We start from the raw sequence: 21210 nt of genomic DNA on the forward strand, positions 1-21210 counted from the left end.
AAATGAGCAGAGAAGGATCAGGTACAAATAGAATAATTGGGAACATGTGTGTACTAGGTGGGAAGCTGCTGTGATTTTTAATGTGGGATCAAAACATTCTAATTGTGAAGTTATGTGAATTTTTAATCAAAAAATATGTGCTGAGTCTGCATTCTCTTTGTTAGTCTGTTCTAGAAAATACAGAACAGCAGGAGGAGAGGTGGAAGGAACACAAGGGTCAATGCAGCAATGCCTTGGATTCCTTGGTTCCACAAGGCTTAAACACATCAGTAGCTCAAATCATCAGCAACTTTGTAATTTAGAAAAAATGTCTAGACTACAGAAAAATGGAAAAGAATAATACAATAAGGTCTTCTATATCCACCACCTAAATTCAGGTTCTTTTAGCATTTTGTGATAATAAGTCTCACTTGGCTTCCTCTCTCCAAAGAGAGTATATGCTTTTTAAAAAATCGGAATATTTGTCATCTATTAATTTTTTTATTTCATTGAATTACTAATGGCAAAAAAAGGAACTCTAACTTATTTTTAGTCTTTTCTTGTTGTTCATCCATCTTTACCAATGTTGGCTCTTCATCCTCCCGAATGGTTATAAATTCGTTTCTTCCTAATTGCACTACCATTGCTCTGGTTCGAGCTTCCATTGTTTCTCAACGACATTACAGCAACAGACTCCTAACTGGCGCCCTTCCTCTGACATTTCCGTCCTCTACCCCATCTTCTGTTTGCATGGTGGTGCATCTAACATGCATCATAGTCTCACCGCCTCAATGTCTACACAATAAAGCCCAGATTCCTTAGACATCTTGGAAACTGGCCCAGTCTTCCTTTCCACTCCTACCTCCTGCTTCTTCCCTTTAGCCACAAAAACCCTACTGCCGTTCCCTCAAAGAACTTTCCGTGTTCTCGTTTCCCTTTCCCTTGTTCTTTTGAATCAAAACTCACTCAGCATTCAAAATCTCACTCTTGTGTAGTCTTCTTTGACTCTACAAGCTTCTGGATTCCTCTTCTATGTTCCTGAAACAGTTTTGCTTAACATATTTCACTGTACATATTTCACCATTTATTTTCAAATCTGTTTCCTCCCATTGTGTGTATTCCCTCCATTTGCCCCAGAGCTGGAACAATGGACAGTTCACTACTGTCGTTCCCACCTATAAACTGAGGGGCACCTGTGTGGCTCAGTTGATTAAGCGTCTGACTTTGGCTCCGGTTGTGATCTCACGGTTTGTGAGTTCAAGCCCTGCGTCAGGCTCTGTGCTGACAGCTCAGAGCCTGGATCCTGTTTTAAAATCTGTGACTCCCTCTTTCTCTTCCCTTCCCCTGCTCACGCTCTGTCTCTCAAAAAATAAATGTTAAAAAAATTGTTTTAATAAAATAAAATGAGGCACTTAATAGTTTCTAATTATCTGAATTTTAGCAATTTATGAGTAGAAAGAAAATACCTTTAAAACTCAAAAGAAAAGACATTAAAGCTGGTTTTCAACGATTTTTTCCAGTTTCTATGTATGATTTAATACCATTTGCTACTGTATGCTTCTGACACCTATGAAGCCATTGTCTCAAGTATTTTGATACCTGCAGAGACAGAATTTGGCCAATTAAAGACCAGTGGCTGTGGTCTGTGTTGATAACAAAAAAGATCCCAAGACAAGTAAGACACTCCAAGTTAACTAATATATAATGTCCAATAATTAAATTTCACCCCAAAGTGAAAAAAGTGAAGTTTAAGGAACAGAAAGCATAATGCTTATAAGAAATGGATTTTTCATAAGCTGCTAATACAGGGACCAGCACCCATATGCGTATGTACCTAAAATTGCATTACACCATGCCATCTAGCTCTCCATCACATAACATGGTCTTTTTAAATTTTTTAAATTTAAATTTTATTTTATTATTACTAATTTTTAAAATTTTTCTAATGTTTATTTTTGAGAGAGAGAGAGAGGCAGAGCATGAGCAGGGAAGGGGCAGAGAGAGAGGAAGACACAGATTCTGAAGCAGGCTCCAGGCTCTGAGCTGTCAGTACAGAGCCCAATGCAGGGCCCAAACCCACGAACCATGAGATCATGACCTGAGCTGACGTTGGATGCCTAACCCACTGAGCCACCCAGATGCCCCTATTATTAATTTTTTACCTGAGCTCCTGACCTTTGCTTTACATTCAGACCTTCAATTCCTTCTTATGAAAGGCTTAAAATCTAGGGCTACCCATGGAAATTAAATGTAGATACCTATTAGTATACTAGTATTATCTAGAAAGCTGCTAAGAATAGCTTCCTTCTGAGGTTTTACAGCCAATATTTTTCCCCCACATGTCTATAGGAGACTTTTCCTCTCCCTCCCTCCCCTGGTCTCCAGTTCATAGCATTGGCTTCCACCCTTGTCTATTACATTAAAACTTTGGTTTGTGAGCATAATTTGTTCTAGAAACATGCTTGTAATCCAAGCACTTGTATATTAAAGCAAATTTCAAGAATCATTGGCTCAGTTGTGATCATGTAATGTTTGGCATCAGGTACTACTCGTATTGCAAGACACTGCTCGTTTATCAAGTTAAAATTTATTAGGAATATTTGCTTATCTTGCGGAACACTCACAGAACAAATTACTTATAATCCAAGGTTTTACGTATTTCCAAAAGCTCCTGCACTGTGTGTGTAAAGGGCCATCCAGTGCACAAGACGACCAGCAAGTAACCGTATTGGTTTTACCAAGCCACAGCAACAGGACCCATACAACTTCCTATAAGTAAACACTTCTATGAGGATTATTCTTTGACCCAAATATAGACTTCTTTGCCTATCACAATCCCTCTAGAAATAGCTAATTATTAAACTTTTACTCCCTGTCCTTAATACACACACACACACACACCCCTTAATTCTTTTTTTAATGTTTATTTATTTTTGAGAAAGAGAGAGAGAGGGAGGGAGAGAATGTGAGGGGGGAGGGGCAGAGAGAAAGGGAAACAGAGAATCTAAAGTGGGCTCTGTGGTGACAGCAAAGAGCCCAATAAGGGGCTCGAACTCATGAAACCATGAGATCATGACCTAAGCCAGAGTCAGACGCTTAACCAACTGAGCCACCCAGGCGCCCCCACCTTAATTCAATAGAAGTCTGAAGGAATTGCTGGGACTGTGCTCTCAGCTGCTCACTAAGTCCCTGACAACATCAGCATGGACACCGGTCTTCAGGGGCACCCAACCCTTAGCCATTCTGCTAATGGAAAATTCTCCCAGTCTAGAGCTACTTGTGAGCACCATAATAAACTTTTTACTTACCTATTGCATGTCTGCCTCTGTGTGGTAGATGGCCACTCAATAATTGTGTTACTTAGATCTTCTGCACTATTTGGGGAGATGTCATGACTGAAGGCTGTCTTTTCCCAGAGCTTGAATTTGCTGTATATACAGTCCCAGCACCCCTTCTAGGGAGGTAGGTTGCCAGAGAAGAGTTATAGGTCTCACCACAGAAGAGCAGAGTCACTGGCCCAATCTTCTAAACTCACAAGGAAAGTGGCCATACCTGTCCCAGGACTCAATGAAGAACAAAGTGGCAGAGAACCCTATATTTTTTGGAGTAAACAATGTCACCACCCCTTCCTCATCATTCCAGTAAGGATCCAATGGGTTTGCATCTTCTGGCCCACAATGTAATAAAGTTGCCCCCTATGATTATATTAGAGAAACAATAACAACAACAACTGAATATCCCAGTGGCCCATCCTACCTGGACCCATATCTTGAAAACTGCTTGCTCAACTAACATTATCAGCATTGGGATCCCCATTGCAACTTGTATATTTGTTTGTTTGTGGTTTCTTTATACACAAGTAAAAGTAAAATGTCACATTTGCATGGAGAAATGAGAAAAAGAGCTGTCACAAAGCTAAGTCGTGCCACTTGGTTACTACATCAAAAAGTAATAACTTCAGCTCTGAATCCCTGAGTTGTTGCATATATAGTTTATGTCTTCTTCAAACACCTACATTTATTGCCTTATTTCTTTTAGCACTATAAGCCATTTCCATTCAAGATGCTGAATCAAGTTCCCTTGAGAACTGGAAAGTGGTATTTGAGTTTCACTCAATTAGATTACATCACCAGAATGAAATGGTATCTTGTCTATCAGGTGGAGGGATATTTGGGTTTAATGATTATTTTCTCTTTATATTTTCTTTTGAAAATTCTTTGAATTTATTGGGTGGTTATGGACTATATTCAAGGTTTGGAAAATCATATCTAGGCAAGGAAAGCAACTTCTTCTGTATCATCAATAACCTACCTTATAATTATAACTGTCCAACAGTCACTGGCAGTGATCTATATGGTGCGTATTAAACATCTTGCCTTATCAGACAGACAGTAAAATGTGGACTTTTCCCTAATGACTAAATCCTCTCCTTTCTGAACTCTACACTATCAAAATTTAGTGTATTGTGCCAACAGAAAAGATATCCTCACTGATTTTGGTGTTAAAATAAAATAAGTCCTATGAGGCAAGTAATTTAAAAGATAAAGCTTGGGTTCTTTGGGACACCTGGGTGGCTCAGTTGAGTGTCCAACTCTTGATTGCAGCTCAGGTCATGATCTCATGGTTCATAGGTTTAAGCCCCACATGAGGCTCCACACTGTCAGCTTGGAATTCTCTCTCCCTCTATCTGCCTCTCCCCTGCTCATGTTCTCGCTCTCTCTCTCTCTCTCTCAAAATAAATGAATAAAACTTAAAAAAAATATAAAGCTTTGGTTCAAATAAATGTTTGAACAAATATACAAATATTTGAGAAAAATCAATACCAGCAAGAGAGTCCCCAAAGCCATGAAAAAGAGAACTAAAACTGAAAGACTCAGAGTTAATAGACTAACCAGAAGAAAACATAAAATAAGTTTAATTTTTATCCTCAAGGAGAGTCAAGACACATTCAAAATCAAAAGAAGCAGTTACACAGAAAAAAAGTAATGTATTTGGAAATTACAAACAGGATGGTCAAAAATTTTTTTAAATGCAACAGATGAGCCGGATAGTCAAATTGACCTACAGATTGACAGAATGTTTAGAGTTGAAAGTTAAGCTGAAAGATTGTTCAAGAATGCATTCAAACTATGGAAAGAATGCACCAGTATTCATACAAATGGCTGAACGTTTTGTCTCGCATGTCTCCAGAGGAGAATAGAGATATGCTAAAATAATTGTTCCTAATGTATCTTTTTAAAAAGTTTTTATTTTCATTCCAGTTAGTCCACATGCAGCAAGTGTAATATATCTTTATCTCCCAGCATGCAGCACAGTCCTATAAACACACTAAATGACAACTCACATGTCATAGAAACTGAGTAAATGCTTGAAGAACAAAACTGAAATGGAAGGGTGTCAAGCACTTGGAAAAGGAAGGCGACATAGCATAGGAATCCAGACATACGTGGGATCCACTCTGGTTTTGCTACTTAGGGAATTAGGGCAACACCTAGTTTCTCTCAACTCAAATAAAAAATCATGATGTAATGTGTATATCCTAGAGCAAGGATGATGATTACATAACATGAGATAAGCTAGCATAAAACTAAAGAGGTAACATTATCATAAAAGTAAAAAAAAAAAAAAAGGAAAAGAAAAAAATTACAGACAGAATTTAATTTATTTCAGTTTCACAATGCAACAGGAGAAAACCTGGAGATTACAAAATACACAACTCTGGGGCCAAAAAATAATTTGGATTTCTTTGTGGAAAATATGCTTTCACGTAGCTTGAGAAAAACAGGCTGTTAAATAGAATCCCATCCAGGTTACAAGCTGTCTCTATGTTGGATGTAATAACACACATTCACACCACACACACACACACACACACACACACACACACACACACAATTCTAGCAGCCACCGAAGGAAAACAAAAACAGAATTAAATAAGGAAAACGGACATATATTAGGTACGTGTGCCTAGCTGGAGCACGAGATGTGAGCATTATTCCCAATCTGTATACTATAGCACGAGGTGAACAGATGTATCTTTGGAAGTTTAAAACCCTAGCCATGGCTATATCATGGACTCTCTCCTCCAATGACAAGATTTTTCCTTCCTGTGACATCTACAAATAACCTAACCTGTACCTTCTTCCAGTCCATTTCTCCTGTTCTCCTCTTCTCTCAATACAATGTCACTCCTCTTGTGAAAAGCTCATCTTCTGGCTTTGACAGTCCCTACAGATCGTAGGCTTCTAAGATCCCAGATCCTGGGTCTTCTCACATCTTCATAATCACTTTCAATCTTTCTCTTTCTTTAATTATTAGGCACTGCCCAGACTTCTATCCTAAATTGTCATCCTTCCAATCCAGATGCCCCATAGTGACAATTAAATTTCTAGATACGGGACTATCAAATCTATGCAAATACAAACACCCAACCACTGTAGACTTCATGTAGAGAAACATTGACCTATGGGGAACTGGAATTCAGTGTTTTCCTTACTAATACTTGTCTATAAAAGGAACCAGTAGCCAAAGATGTGACTAACAAAGGGGCAATGGAGTGGTAGTCTTTTGGCATAATGAAGAGTTTGATATTCTCATACCATCAGAGTCCCAATAACTGTTGGCAAAGAAGTTAATAAAAGTCTTGTTGCTGCCTTTGTTTTACAAAATCTCACACATCTTGTTCTATTAACACAATGTTTTCCAATATATTGGAGTGCATGAGTCTCTTTTACATTCTACTTCATAATGGGTATTTATTTTATTCTTATTTTAGAAAGCTGTTAAAGATAGATTTGGGGGGGCGCCTGGGTGGCTCAATTGCTTAAGTGTCTGATTCTTGATCTTGGCTCAGGTCATGATCTCACAGTTCATGAGATCAAGCCCTGAGTAGAGTTCTGTGCTGACAGCACAGAGCCTGCTTGGGATTCTCTCTCCCTCTCTCTCTCTCTCTCTCTCTGTCCCTCCCCTGCTCATGCTCTCTCTTTCTCTCTCGAAATAAATAAACTTAAAAAAAAACAGCTTGTACTCTTAAAAAAATAAATAACAGAAAACCCAGAAATAAGCCCATAACTATATGCTCAATTAATCTTTAACAAAGCAGGAAAGGATATCCAATGGGAAAAAGTCTCTTTAATAAATGGTTTTGGGTAAACCGGACAGCAACATGCAGAAGAATGAAACTGGACCATATTCTTTCACCATACACAAACATAGACTCAAAATGGATTAAGGACCTAAATGTGAGACCTGAAACCATAAAAATCCTAGACTAGAACACGGCCAGTAATCCCTCAGACATCGGTTGTAGCAACATTTTTCTAGGTATAACTCCTGATGCAAGGCAAACAAAAGCAAAAATAAACTATTAGACTACATCAAAATAAAAAGCTTCTGCACAGTGAAGAAAACAATCAACAAAACTAAAAGGCAACCTACTGAATGGGAGAAGATATTTGCAAATGAAATATCTGATAATATCCAGAAATATATGAAGAACTCCTACAACTCAACACCCAAACAACAAATAATCCCACTAAAAAATGGGCAGAAGACATGAATAGACCTTTCTCCAAAGAAGACACACAGATGGTCAACTGACGCAAGGAAAAATGCTCAACATCAGTCATCATCAGGGAATGCAAATCAAAACTACAATGAGATATCACCTCACACAGAATGACTATAATTAAAAACACAGGAAACAAGTGTTGGTGAGGATATAGAGAAAATGAGCCTTCATGTATTGTTAGTGGGAATGCAATTTGGTGCAGCCCTTGTGGAAGACTTATAGAGGTTCCTCAAAAAATTAAAAATAGAACTACCATATAATCTAGTAATCACACTACTGGCTACTTACCCCCAAAATACAAAAACACCAATTCAGAGGGATACATGCACCCCTGTGTTTATTGCACCATTATTTACAATAGCCACACAATGGAAGCAGCCCAAGTGTCCATCAATAAAGAAAATGTGATATAGAGATAGATAGATATATCTATAAAGATATATCTATAAAGATATATCTATAAAGAAATAGATATATCTAGCTATATCTATAAATAAAATGTGATATATATAGATACATATATATACATACATATATATTGCATAATATATATACTATAACATATATATATAATATAATGGAATATTATCCAGTCATAAAAAAGAATGCAGTCTTGCCATTTGCAACAAGATAGATGGAACTATAATGGTATGCATTATAGTATAATGCTGAGCAAACAAAATGTTATTCAGAGAAAGGCAAATACCATATTATCTCACACATATGTGGAATTTATGAAATAAGTAAGTGTCCAACTCTTGGTTTCAGCTCAGATCATGATCTCACAGTTCATGAGATCGAGCCTTGTGTCAGGCTCTGTGCTGACAGCACAGAACCAGCTTGGGATTCTCTTTCTACCCCTCCCCTGCTTGTTCTCTCTCTCTCTCTCTCTCTCTCTCCCCCCCACCTCAAAACAAATAAATCCTCTTTTTTAAAAAAGGAAACAAAACAAATCAGCTAAGGGAAAAACAGAGAGACAGAGAGGGAGGGAGGGGGATGGAGGGAGAGAGAGGGAGAGAGAGAGAGAGAGAGAGAGAGAGAGAGAGAGAGAGAGAAACCAAGAAACAAACTCCCTTATTTTCTTCTAACAGACTCTTAACTATAGAGAACAAACTGATGGTTACCAGGAGGATGGGGTGGGGGGGGAATGGGAATTAAAGAGTACACTTATCATGATATGAAATGAAATGAAATGAAACGAAATGAAATGAAATGAAGTAAAATAAAGTAAAAATCATGATGGTAAAGTGAATATCCTAGAGTTAGCATGAAGATTAAGTAACATGAGATTAGGTGGCACAAAATCAAATGAAGCAGCATTATCATAAACCTAATACAATGTAATTTTTGCCCTGGATAAAATGGTGGGCGAAGCTTTAAGCAATCATCTTCAACAACAAACGACGAGAAACAAAAGTACTCCTAACTCCTTTTGACAGTGCAACACACTAAGTTAACCCGTTGTTTAGAAGGATAAGAATCTTCAGTTTCTGGAAATATGGTGGAATACATACTCTGATCATCCTTCCTTCTAGAAAATATCTAGATGATGGATAATATTTGAACAAGTTCAGGGCCAAAAATGAGGAGGGAGCTGAAAATCAAGTGGTAAATTAGCACCGATCCTACAGCTGTTCCCGGATATGTGGCCATACCAGCAGCCTGATGTGCAGTGTTTGCACCACACAATCTTTGTCTTCAGAGGCACAGAAGACAAAATTTTGGCTACACAAAATGTTAGGAGCTGGAAACTAGATTTCCACATGAAGTTCGGTTCTCAATTAGTACACTTATAATGAATGAGGGAGTAAGGAGGGAAAATGTCTTAACCACCAAATGACAAGAAATTGCTCTCCACATAAGCTCTTTCTTGATGGAAAAAAAAAAAAAATATATATATATATATATATGTCAAAATCCATCTTCACTGAGAATTTAATAGTGGTTTAGGGCATGAAGCGAGTCTCAACAAATTTCAAAGAATTAGTATCTAACAGTCCACATTATCCAGCCAAATAAAGTTCAATTGGAAATCAACAATTCAGATAAATAACTTAGGAATCAAAGAAGAAATCTGAATGGCAATCGAAATACACCTTTTGTCAAAAAAAAAGTTGTGTTTTCTCTGGAAGTTTTGATCTTGAAAATTTTAATCTTGAAAATTAACCTGCTAGTTGTGGCCCCACTGATCTTATTGTAATATATTGAAATATAAGATCTTAGAATGAAATTGGGATAATATATGACCTTGGTTTTCTCTTCGTAAGTTAAGACATTATTTGTAAGTATGACATTTATGGACATAAACATAAAATAGGTGAATCGAAGGGATTATCTTTATTATTGATTTATTTATTTTTAAATGTTTATTTTTGAGAGAGAGCATGAGTAGGGGAGGGTCAGAGAGAAAGGGAGACAGAGGATCCAAGCCGGTCTGTACTGCCAGCACAGAGCCCAGTGGGGGGCTCGAACCCATGAACCGTGAGATCATGACCTGATCCAAAATCAAGAGTCAGATGGTTAACCAAGTGAGCCACACAGGTGCCCCCAAAGGGATTATCCTTAAAACACAATATAAATTTCAATTTTCCATATTTCTAAAGCTGGTGGTATATAGTATCTATAGTAGGTATTCAATATTTGTTAGGTATTTTTATAAAAAGTGATATGACAACAGCAATAAGTAAATTTTACCCTCAGTTTTTGTTTTTTTTTAATACTTTTTATCAAGAATACTATGTGGGAACTAGAATTTTCCAAAGCAACCCATAGACCAGCTTTCATTTTTCACTTGAAAACAATAGAGTTCAGGGGTGCCTGGGTGGCTCAGTCAGTTAAGCGTCTGACTTCGGCTCAGGTCACGATCTCGCAGTCCGTGAGTTTGAGCACCGCATCCGGCTCTGGGCTGACGGCTCAGAGCCTGGAGCCTGCTTCCGATTCTGTGTCTCCCTCTCTCTCTGTCCCTCTCCCGTTCATGCTCTGTTTCTCTCTGTCTCAAAAATAAATAAATGTTAAAAAAAATTTTTTTTTAAAAAAGAAAACAATAGAGTTCAAAAATAAATAAATAAATAATAGAGTTCTTCAGATGGGGGAGGGGGAGGGGTGCCAACATGCTCCAGGCAAAGTGAATGTAAACATCACCAGTGATACCAAGGAGTCATGAGCCACTTCATGTCTCCTTCCAAGAATGAAGTGAGAAATCTTCCTGGCGTTCTCCTTGCAGTGACCTATATATTTAACCTATTTACATTTTATTTAATCTTTACCTGGAGTATATCCAGTTACAATTACACCTGCTTATAAAACATATCAGCTTTGTTGTGGACAACACCTCTGACCACTGTAAAACTAGAAAAGAAGTTACACGACATCCTTCCACAAGAGGATGCCTTACAGTAGTTTTGTCATTAAAGGGTCTTTTGATGTGGGTAAAAATGTTCACTTTTAAGTGATTTTTAAATAAATTCTCTACCATCGTGTCTTCTCTATGGACAGTTAATTGTTTCGTGGGTATGTGTTAGTTGTGTGATGCAGTCCTCTTTGTGGAGACTAAAATCTTCCATTTAGCTTCATATTTCATGAAGATTGTAGAACTTTTATGTGTATTTTTAAGGCTTGATGATGTGAGGGTAATTAACTTAAATGGCATATTTTTGTACCTCCTGTACGGTCTTACAATTCTGCTGATTGATGATGGCATCTCATGTTGAGTCAACCACAAATAAAGGTAGTTTTAAATTTGGAAAAGGAAAAAAAGATGAAAAGGAGGCAAATTTTTCATTGTTATTAGATCTTCTTAAGCTTCTCTGAAGCTCAAAACTGGCTCCTCCTGTCGTATGGGAAACGGGGCAGATCCTCAAAGTATTAGAAGTGGAATCGCCATGTGGTCCAGCATTCTACTTCTGGGCTATTCTGAACAAGTATTTGGCTGCCCATGCTCACAGCAGTATTATTCAAGAGAGGCAAAGGGTAGAAGCAACTGAGTGTCCACTAACAGATGGACAGATTAAATAAATGTGGTGCACACATATAATGGAATATTATTCAGCCTCAAAAAGGATGGACATCTTGACACAAGCTACAGCAGATGAAACTTGCAGTCATCATGATAAGTGAAACAAGGACAAATACCGTATGATTCCACTTGGGAGAAGTACCAAGAAGAGTCACATTCACGGGACAGAAAGTGGGATGGTGGTTGCCAGGGGTTGCGGGAGGGGGAATGAGGAGTTGTTGTTTAATGGGGACAGAGTTTCAGTTTTGCAGGATGGAAAGCATTCTGGAGATGGAGGGTGGGGATGGTTGCACCACAGTGTGAATGTACTTAATGCCACTGAAATGTACACTGAGAAATAGCTAAAATGGTAAATTTTACATTATGTGTTTTTTACTATAACTTTTAAAAATGGGGGCCCCTGGGTGGCTCAGTTGGTTAAGTGCCTGACTCTGGATTTTGGCTCAGGTCATGATTTCACGGTTCATGGGATCAAGCCCCATATCAGGATCTGTGCTGACAGTGTGGCACCTGCTTGGAATTCTCTCTTCCCCTCTCTCTCTCTCAATAGATAAATAAGTAAATAAACAAAAACTTTAAAAACTATGGCTCTTCTCACTTTAAAGCATACAATCTGCCCACCCTCCACTGTTGCCATTTTGCTTCAAATTCAAGGGAAGACAAGGCTACTCTTAATTTTGTGAGAACCATTTCTCCTTCTCCTACACTGGGTTTCCCTCCGTTATTTAAAGCAAACCCATCTTTTATGGATTCCTAAGGATGAATGAAATCTGGCAGGAATACTGAACAAGAAACCCCATAGGAACAAAACACATTTATTCTTTTCTGAATATAGCTTAAATTATAGGCTACTCTCCAGCAGTAATAATAGTTAGCATTCAAATGTTAAGAGTCTTTACTTCTACTAAACCAGGCCCTCGTTATTCCACTATAATTTGTTAGGCTCCATTATAACAGGAGTATTTTTAACAAGCAGTACGCACTCACTCACTCACTGTGTAGACGGCCATTTGAGTAGCAAAGTGTGATGGCTCCATTTTGTAAGTGAGCTCCTGGTTTTTTTTCTGAGAAGAGAAATTGTTTTCCCCCATAGAAATGCCTGCAGGGCAATATCCCTGCAGATGAGAAGGGAAGGAAATGTGTGTTAGGAGTATGATTTCTTCTCTAATGTTGATTCTTATTTTTGAATTGAATAAGACTTTTAAATGTGCTTTAAAATATGCAGGGCCTCTTTGAACATTTCCACCAAATCACATTCTGGACCCTAATCTCATTTGCAATAGCTCCACATTAAGCAAGGATGGCTGTTAGTGAGCTGTAGAGTGGTGGAGGGAAGGAAATGACTTATCCCACGGGTCAGCAAAGAACACAACTGAAAACTGCAGTGAGTGTATTAAAACCATGAGCACACTTTTCAAAAATAATCTACCCTTCAATTGCTCCAGCCCCTAAAAATACGAGCGGTAAGCCTTACAGAGATAAGAACTATGTATCACAAACCTCTTTTTTTTTTTTTTCTCCTCCATAGCATAGAGTTCTGTGCTCACCAATTAATTCATGTCCTTACAAATTTGGGAGCAACTGGAATATTCCAGACACGGTTCCAGGCACTGGGGATTCAGATGTGAAGAAAGGAAACAAAGCCCTGTTTCCCTGGCAATTACATTCTAATCTGGAACATGCCATGTGTTCAATAAATTGGAACAGATTTATGCAAAGGAGAAAAAGTTGTTTTTGAAAGAGAGAGAGTGTAAGCAGGGGAGAAGGGCAGAAGGAGAGAGAAAGAGAATCTTTTTTTTTTAATGTTTATTTATTTTTGAGAGAGAGAGAGCAGGGGAAGGGCAGAGAGAGGAACAGAGGATCTGAAGTACGTTCTGCACTGACAGCAGTGAGCCAGATGTGGGGCTGGAACTCACCACCCAAGAGATTATGACCTGAGCCAAAGTTGGACACCTGACCGACTGAACCACCCAGGCAGGTACCCCGAGAGAGAGAGAATCTTAAGCAGGCTCCATGCTCAGTGCTCAGTGCTCAGTGCAGAGCTCAACATGGGGCTCTATATCACAACTCTTTGGCCTTGGCCAAAATCAAGAGTCAGATGCTCAACCGACTGAGCCGCCCAGGCACCCCACAGGAGAAAGGTTTTAATGTCTCTGTGTACCTTTCAGTAATTTAGGACTCAGGTAAGTAGAGGAACTCCAGTGGTAAAGATATTCCTTTACATGTGACAGGTACCTTTACACATGCTATAGAACTTTGTTCTGCCATCTCTTCAAATAAAGGGGCACCTGGGTGGCTCAGTTGGTTAAGAATCCAACTCGCGGTTTTGGCTCAGGTCCTGATCTCACGGTTCGTGAGTTCGAGCCCCACATCAGGCTCCACGCTGACGGCGCAGAGCCTGCTTGGGATTCTCTCGCTCCTTCTCTCGGCCCCTCCCCTGTTCACGCTCTCTGTCTCTCTCTCAAAATAAATAAATAAACTTTAAAAAGTATAATAAAATAGATAAATTCATAAATAGAATGCCATCAAAATAAATGCACTCTATGACTTTCTGCAAACACACACCCCCTCTGACACTATGCAGGGGAAGAGGACCCCTCAGGGCAATACATGAACCTGCTTTGTGAAGTGTCTGCTCCCAGGGGGACCTTTTTACACTTGTAAACAAACCCAGTCCCCTCAACTTCCCCAACTTGGAGGGCCCTCCTCAGCTCTTCTTCACGGTCTCTCCACTACTACTGGAGCACTCGTAGTTCTTAATACTTTGCATGCTAAGTTTCCTTCAACAGTTTCTTGCGAGAAAGATACTTAAGGAGAAGAAAAATACCTTTCTGTGACTTTTTTAAATGAAGAGCATAAAGAAGAAATTCTGAGTTACCTAAAAGTCATTTCCAGAATTGCACTGTATCACTTTACCATCACACTTGATCCGCGATGGCTTCAGAAACAGGCTAAAAATGTCTCCAGTTGTAAAGGCTGCTTATTAGAAATGTATTTCTACAAGAAATGGCTTTCATTGTTCAAGGCACAACTGTTAACAAAGTTTCTGTATACACTTTTCATCTCCTCCTGTTAACAAAGTTTCTGTATACACTTTTCTACCAGCTAGAGATTAAGCTACAACAGTAGATATTGAACTGGTGAATGGATTGTAAGATGCAGAAACATGGTATTTACATTTAGGATTCCATTTCCCTTCACATTTCAAGAATAAAATGTCTGAATTTTGGAAGTGAGACCCACAGAACCCAGCCTCCATGGTCTCTTGGGTTTGGATGAAACAGTTTCCACAAAGGTTGGTCTGAGAACTGACCACATCAGAATTCCTTGAGACTATTTTATTTTATTTTATTTTATTTTATTTATGTTTATTTATTTTTGAGAGAGAGAGAGCGCGTGCCAGCAGGGGAGTGGCAGAGAAAGGGGGAGGCACAGATTCTGAAGCAGGCTCTAGGCTCTGAGCTCTCATCACAGAGCCTGATGCAGGATTCGAACCCACGAACTGTGAGATCATGACCTGAGCCGAAGATGGATGCTTAACTGACTGAACCACCCAGGAGCCCCTCTCTGAGACATTTGTAAAAATTCAACATCTAGGACGTCAATTCACACTAAGATTGAGAACACTCAAGATGCTAACCAAGGCAGTGCATTAAAAAAAATGTTTATTTATCTTTTATGAAAAAAAACAGAGTACGAATGGGGGAGGGGCAGAGAGAGAAGGAGACACAGAATTCAAAGCAGGCTCCAGGTTCTGAGCTGTCAGCACAGAGCCCGATGTGGAGCTAGAACCGTGAGATCATGACCTGAGCCAAAGTCGGCTGCTTAATCAATGAACCACCCAGGTGCTCCAAGGCACTGCATGTACCTTGGGTGATTTTTCTGCACACTGAGAACCAAATATACTAGAGATGAAGAAGTGAGAAAGATAGGAACTAGAAATTTTTTCCTCTTCCATATTCCACCCAATACAAAGTGACTGTTTCTTAAATATGTCGATTCTTCGATCCCTTAGCTAATGGCAGTAATTAGTAGCTAAGAATAGAAAAGGTGACATAGGGAAGAAAAAAATCACCAAGGAAATGGTTCATACACACACACACACACACACACACACACACACACACACACACACACAATGGACCTTGGTTGCTTCTCTTACTTATTTGGATATTGCTTTTTAATAGAATTAAGTCATACCAAATCACTGGAAAGAAAATGTTTACAATTTGATATTCAAATAAATAACATTTTTTTTAATGTTTATTTATTTTTGAGACAGAGAGAGACAAAGCATGAACGGGGGAGGGACAAAGAGAGAGGGAGACACAGAACTGGAAGCAGGCTCCAGGCTCTGAGCCATCAGCCCAGAGCCCGACGCGGGGCTCGAACTCACGGACCGCGAGATCGTGACCTGAGCTGAAGTCGGACGCCCAACCGACTGAGCCACCCAGGCGGCCCCCAAATAAATAACATTTGACTCTAATTAAAACATGTTTAAAACCTGATTCTTGAATACGCTACCGCCTACATCCTAACCCATCGATGAGCCAATCGAGACATTTAATGGTCACCATAGAAGGATGTCTTAACATAACACATAAACATGTTGAATTAATGAGAGTTTTCAAAAATAACAATGAAAGTAAGTTCTGGTAAAAGTAGAACTACAATAGTTACTTTGGACTGCCTTTAAGGGAGACCTGAAAGTTGACAGGATTTCCAACACAAGTGGGATTTTCATAGGTAGAAGAGATTAGAGAAGGCATGCCCGAAGGAGATGGTCAATTGCTTAAATATTTTACAGATCTGTCCGTTGTTTACCAAAGGCAGCATGCAAGGACGTCAGCTTAGTTCAAAAGTAGAAATAAGACCAGGTTTCTTACTTTCCCCAAGATAACAATTCTGTAAGATCTCTTGCCAGGAGAAAAAATTACTCATTTTCTCCTTCTTTTCCCTTCTTTCTACTGTTCTTGGTTATAGACTTTTTTTAAGAGAAAGCATTTTTTAAAAAATAACGTCCAAATAGATTTTGCACTTGGAGATACCAAGGGGAAAGATGAATCACTGCCTGACACGAACGCGGCTTCTTAACAGACCAATTAATCATATGGTCGGGGCCCTGGTCACATATCCAGACACCCACTCCTCGTGCCCAAAGGACATTTTAAACTCACCTTTCAATTCCCAGGTCAAACTTCGTCTCCTCTGCAAATTATTTTGTCGCCCACGATCAGAATCATGTGCTTAACCCCTGTGCCTCTCGGTACTTTCTGACTGTTTTGCAGCAATTATCACCCTGCTTTGCGATACTACTTCTGTCCTCTTGCTCCACTAAGGTATAATGACTAAGTTATGAACTTCTGTAGAATTGGGGTCTTGACTTTTTAAACTTGATTTGTTCATTTTGAGAGAAAGAGCGAGAGAGAGAGAACATGAGCAGGGTAGGTTCAGACAAAGAGATGGAGAGAGAGAGAGAATCCTAAGCAGGCTCCACACTGTCAGCGTGGAGCTGAGCTGGACGCAAATCTCGGGGCTCAATCTCATGAACCATGAGATCATGACCTGAGCTGAAATTAAGAGTCTGACGTTTAACCAACTGAGCCACCCTGGTACCCCTGGGGTCTTGACTTTAAAAAAATAAATAAAAATTTAAAAAGTATGCCCAGAATGGCACATGGCAGATGCTTAATGTTTGATGAATGAATTAATGAAAATATAATATGATACCAAAGAGACCGTGCTAGACCCAGCTGAGCGGGGAGAGCAGAGTCCTGACACCAGCCTCTCTGATCTCCTCCAATCCTATAACCATTCATGTCTCACTGATCTTATTTCAGTTCTAATCCTCTTATGGTAGTTTCCTCTGCCTGCAAGTGTCTCTGATGCTGCAAAGATTAGGAGCAAGAAAATACTCCTGCTGTTGCATAACTGTGTCCACTCCCTGACTGCCCCTTCACTGTCCAGTTGGCAGCAATTTGGTTCTGGAGCATTCCACCTTCCCACTGAAACCACTCAAAGATCACCGGTGACATCCTACTTGGCAAACAGTCACATAAATTCTCACTTTTTAAACTCTTCTGTTTTAAATGAATAAGTTGAACTGTCTTAAAATCTCCTTCTCCCCGGACCTCTGTGACACTCCTCCTTACTTGGGCTTCACTAGGTGAGTCTTGTTGCCTGTCACTCTTTCACTCACTCCTTACTTAAAGCTCAGTCTCCTTGGGACTTTGTGTCTTAGCTCAATGCACATCTACTTGATGGCTCCCCTGAGTGATGGCACCCGCTCTTGTGATGGATGCCAATGACACCAAAATGAGCATCTGACACTTCCTCAGTTTTAGATGCCCTTATTCTATCATTGTCCATCTTCAAACTAAATTGAATTTCCTAGAAGCAGTACTTGAGATGGAGATTCTGGGTTTGTTTTAATTTTTATTTAAATTTCAGCTAGTTTATATATGGCATAATATTAGTTTCTGGTGTACCAGTTAGTGATTCGATACCCAGCGCTCATCACAAGTGCACTCCTTCATCCCCATCACCCATTTCACCCACAAGATATACAGACATCTATCTATTGATCGATCGATCGATAGATACATGTAGATATATATGGCATCACATCATTTTATCCATTCATCAGTCAAAGGACACTTGGGCTGTTTCCATAATTTGGCTATTGTAGATAATGTTGCAATAAACATAGGGCTGCATGTATCTGTTCGAATTAGTATTTTTGTATCTTTTGGGTAAATACCCAGTAGTGCGATTGCTGAGTCCTGGAGTAGTTCTATTTTTAACTTTTTGAGGAACCTTCATACTATCTTCCACAGTGGCTGCACCAGTTTGCATTCCCACCAACAGTGCAAGAGAGTTCCCTTTTCTCCATACCCTCACCAACAACTGGAGATTCCTGTATCAGGGGTTTATTGAGGGAACAACAAAAATAAGGTTTTTGGCTATAAGTCTAAGGTGCCTGTCGAGCACCCAGGTTGAAAGAAAGCAAAGGCATAACCTGAAGTCAGTGTATCAGTTTAAAATACCAAAATGCCCAACTCTAGAGGTTCTAAAAAATCTCAATTTTATTGTAGACTTTTTTTTTTAGTTGAGAGTCTGAACTTTTCAAAATAAAATGTTTTTGTTGATAACTCTGTGGTGATATAACATTTTGAAATACTCTCAAAGATCTCTGGTTTGGGTATTTCTTTTTACCTCTGACTCTTTCCCTAATGCATCTGAGCAAATACACATTCAGCAACTCAAAAAAGGGAGGACAAAACAGAGAGGTCTAAATTCTAGTAAGAAACCCTGGGCATAATATAAATCTGGGCATAGATGTAGGAGAATATCTGATGCCTCAGGACAGGACTTTCACATCCTGAGACTAAAAAAATTCTACAAGTTGGGGCACAGGAGCAGAGAGGATGGCTAGGCGAGGAACAAGCAGGGCTTAGACCTGACTGGACGTTGAAAAGTGGCCTAATGCCTGCTTCTGGAAAGTAGGATCTGACAGAAATCCAGAAAGCTCTCAGGAATACATGAGCTTATTTCCAAGAGAAACGCCCTAGAAGAGAATGGAGATGTGGAGAGTGTAGGCATCTGGTCCTAAGACAGCCACACCAACGTCCTGTGCCCTGGGGGGTGAGGGGACAACATAAGGACACCAAAGTGCCCTGAGGGGGTCCCTGAGGTAGTAAAGTGCCTCAGCAGAGAGGACCTTGTGGTTAGGCATGAGGGGTGACACAGCCGTGACCCAGGAGAATGGCGGGCCTGGGAGAATGGCAGACGTAAAAGAGGATGCTTGGACAGACGAAGATAGAGAAAAAGATACCCCTAATGCCCAGGAGCACAGGGAGCAGCAGAGGAAGGCTCCCCCTGATCTGACTCTGATTACTGATGTGAGCACTTATTAATAAAATTTAACTGATTTTTGAAAATCAAGAAAGTTCTACTTCTTATATAGATCAGGCTGGAAACCCAGATAAGCAACTAATGATTCATCTTGTCTGAAAATATAGCTTGGGCCAAGAAGAAAGTATTTTTACTGCATTATATTTTTCTCATGTGCAAGCAAGAATATTGAGAAGAAATCACCAAATTGTGAGTCCAAGGACATGACTGTGTGTATACACACACACGTGTGTGTGAGAGAGAGGTGTTTTTGATGTCTATGTGTGTGAGAGGGAGTGTGTGTGTGTGTGTGTGTGTGTGTGTGTGTGTGTGTGTGTGTGATGTATGTGTGTGTTAGGGGGAGGAGGTGTGCATGTCGGTGTGTGTGAGGGTGTGTGTATGTATGATATCTGTGTGTCAGGGGTAGTGTGTGTGTGTGATATCTGTGTGTGTAAGGGGAAGTATATGTGCAGCTGTGTGTGTGTGTTAGGGGAGTACGTGTGTGTGTCTGTGTGTATGAGGGGGGGCTGTGTGTGTATGCATATCTGTGTGTGTGAGGGGGAGTGTGTGTGTGTGTGTGTGTGTGTGTGTGTGAGGGGGAGTATGTGTGTGTGTCTGTGTGTATGAGGGGGGACTGTGTGTGTATGCATATCTGTGTGTGTGAGGGGGAGTGTGTGTGTGTGTGTGTGTGTGTGTGTGTGTGTGTGTGTGTGAGGGGGAGTGTGTTGGGGCTACATCTTGATCAAGTGCTTTTGGGGTAACTTATTCAGGGAGAGGGGCTCCAAGCCTCACATAAAATTACCACTTTGTGACAAATCTTTTTTCCTTTGGCCCTCAAAACTAATTAGATATTAGTATTATTAGTACTAAATACAAAACTTGCTCCAATAATTATTACAATTCATCAATTCGAACTGAAACACAAACAGTATTTAAAATCTAGGTATATGACAAGCATGTAGCAGCATCTTCAGAAATTATTGGTGAATTCATTTTCTGAGGGCAGCCTGGTCCTAAATGTCAGGCCATGTTTGGGAAGACTCAAGATCGTTTTCAAATGAACCCATAAGTCAAACCCAATCACCATCCATCCAAGGACAAAATATGGTATTAAGGCTGGGTGGTCACTGTCCCTGGATGGGATGGGAAGGCCTAGATTCCCTCAGGGCCCCACGGGTCACTTTGACACTCTCTGTAATAACTGGTATGGTCTGTGCAACCTGCCTGGGGTGGTGACGACTATGGCATTTTATTCTCCTCGTAAGAATATTCCCCTTTCTTCCCTTACAGATTTATGGAAACACAGAGGGTGCACTAAAGCTGGTTTGAGTTTAGTCTGTAACTTCTGAGTGTGCATTTCTATGTAAAGGTCCAGTTCATTCAGATGGAGAAGAATCTTTTCAGAAATAGGAAATTGGGCTTAACCGAGCTCGTACACATTATGATTATGTGAGGTGAGGTGAATTTTAATGGCTTCGTTTCCTAAATAAATAATAAATAAGTGATGATTAGTTGATCCCTAAGGACCCTCTCAGCTCCAGTATTCTGTAATCAAGGTTAAGTAACAAGCCTGGTGAGAGGGGGGTGGAGGCCAAGGGCACATACGTCTTCCCAGCCCATCTGCTTCCCTAAATATTTTATTCTGTCAACATAGCATTCTCCCAGTTTATTCAAATCCCAGAGTTGTATTATACTAGAGAGAAATATTCACTTCCCAAGTCATCAGGAAGCTCCTCTAAAATGGACTGGGTCT

Source organism: Puma concolor, chromosome D2 (assembly GCF_028749965.1).
Source record: "Puma concolor isolate L17-30 chromosome D2, mPumCon1.1.hap2, whole genome shotgun sequence".
Lineage (NCBI taxonomy): Eukaryota > Metazoa > Chordata > Mammalia > Carnivora > Felidae > Puma > Puma concolor.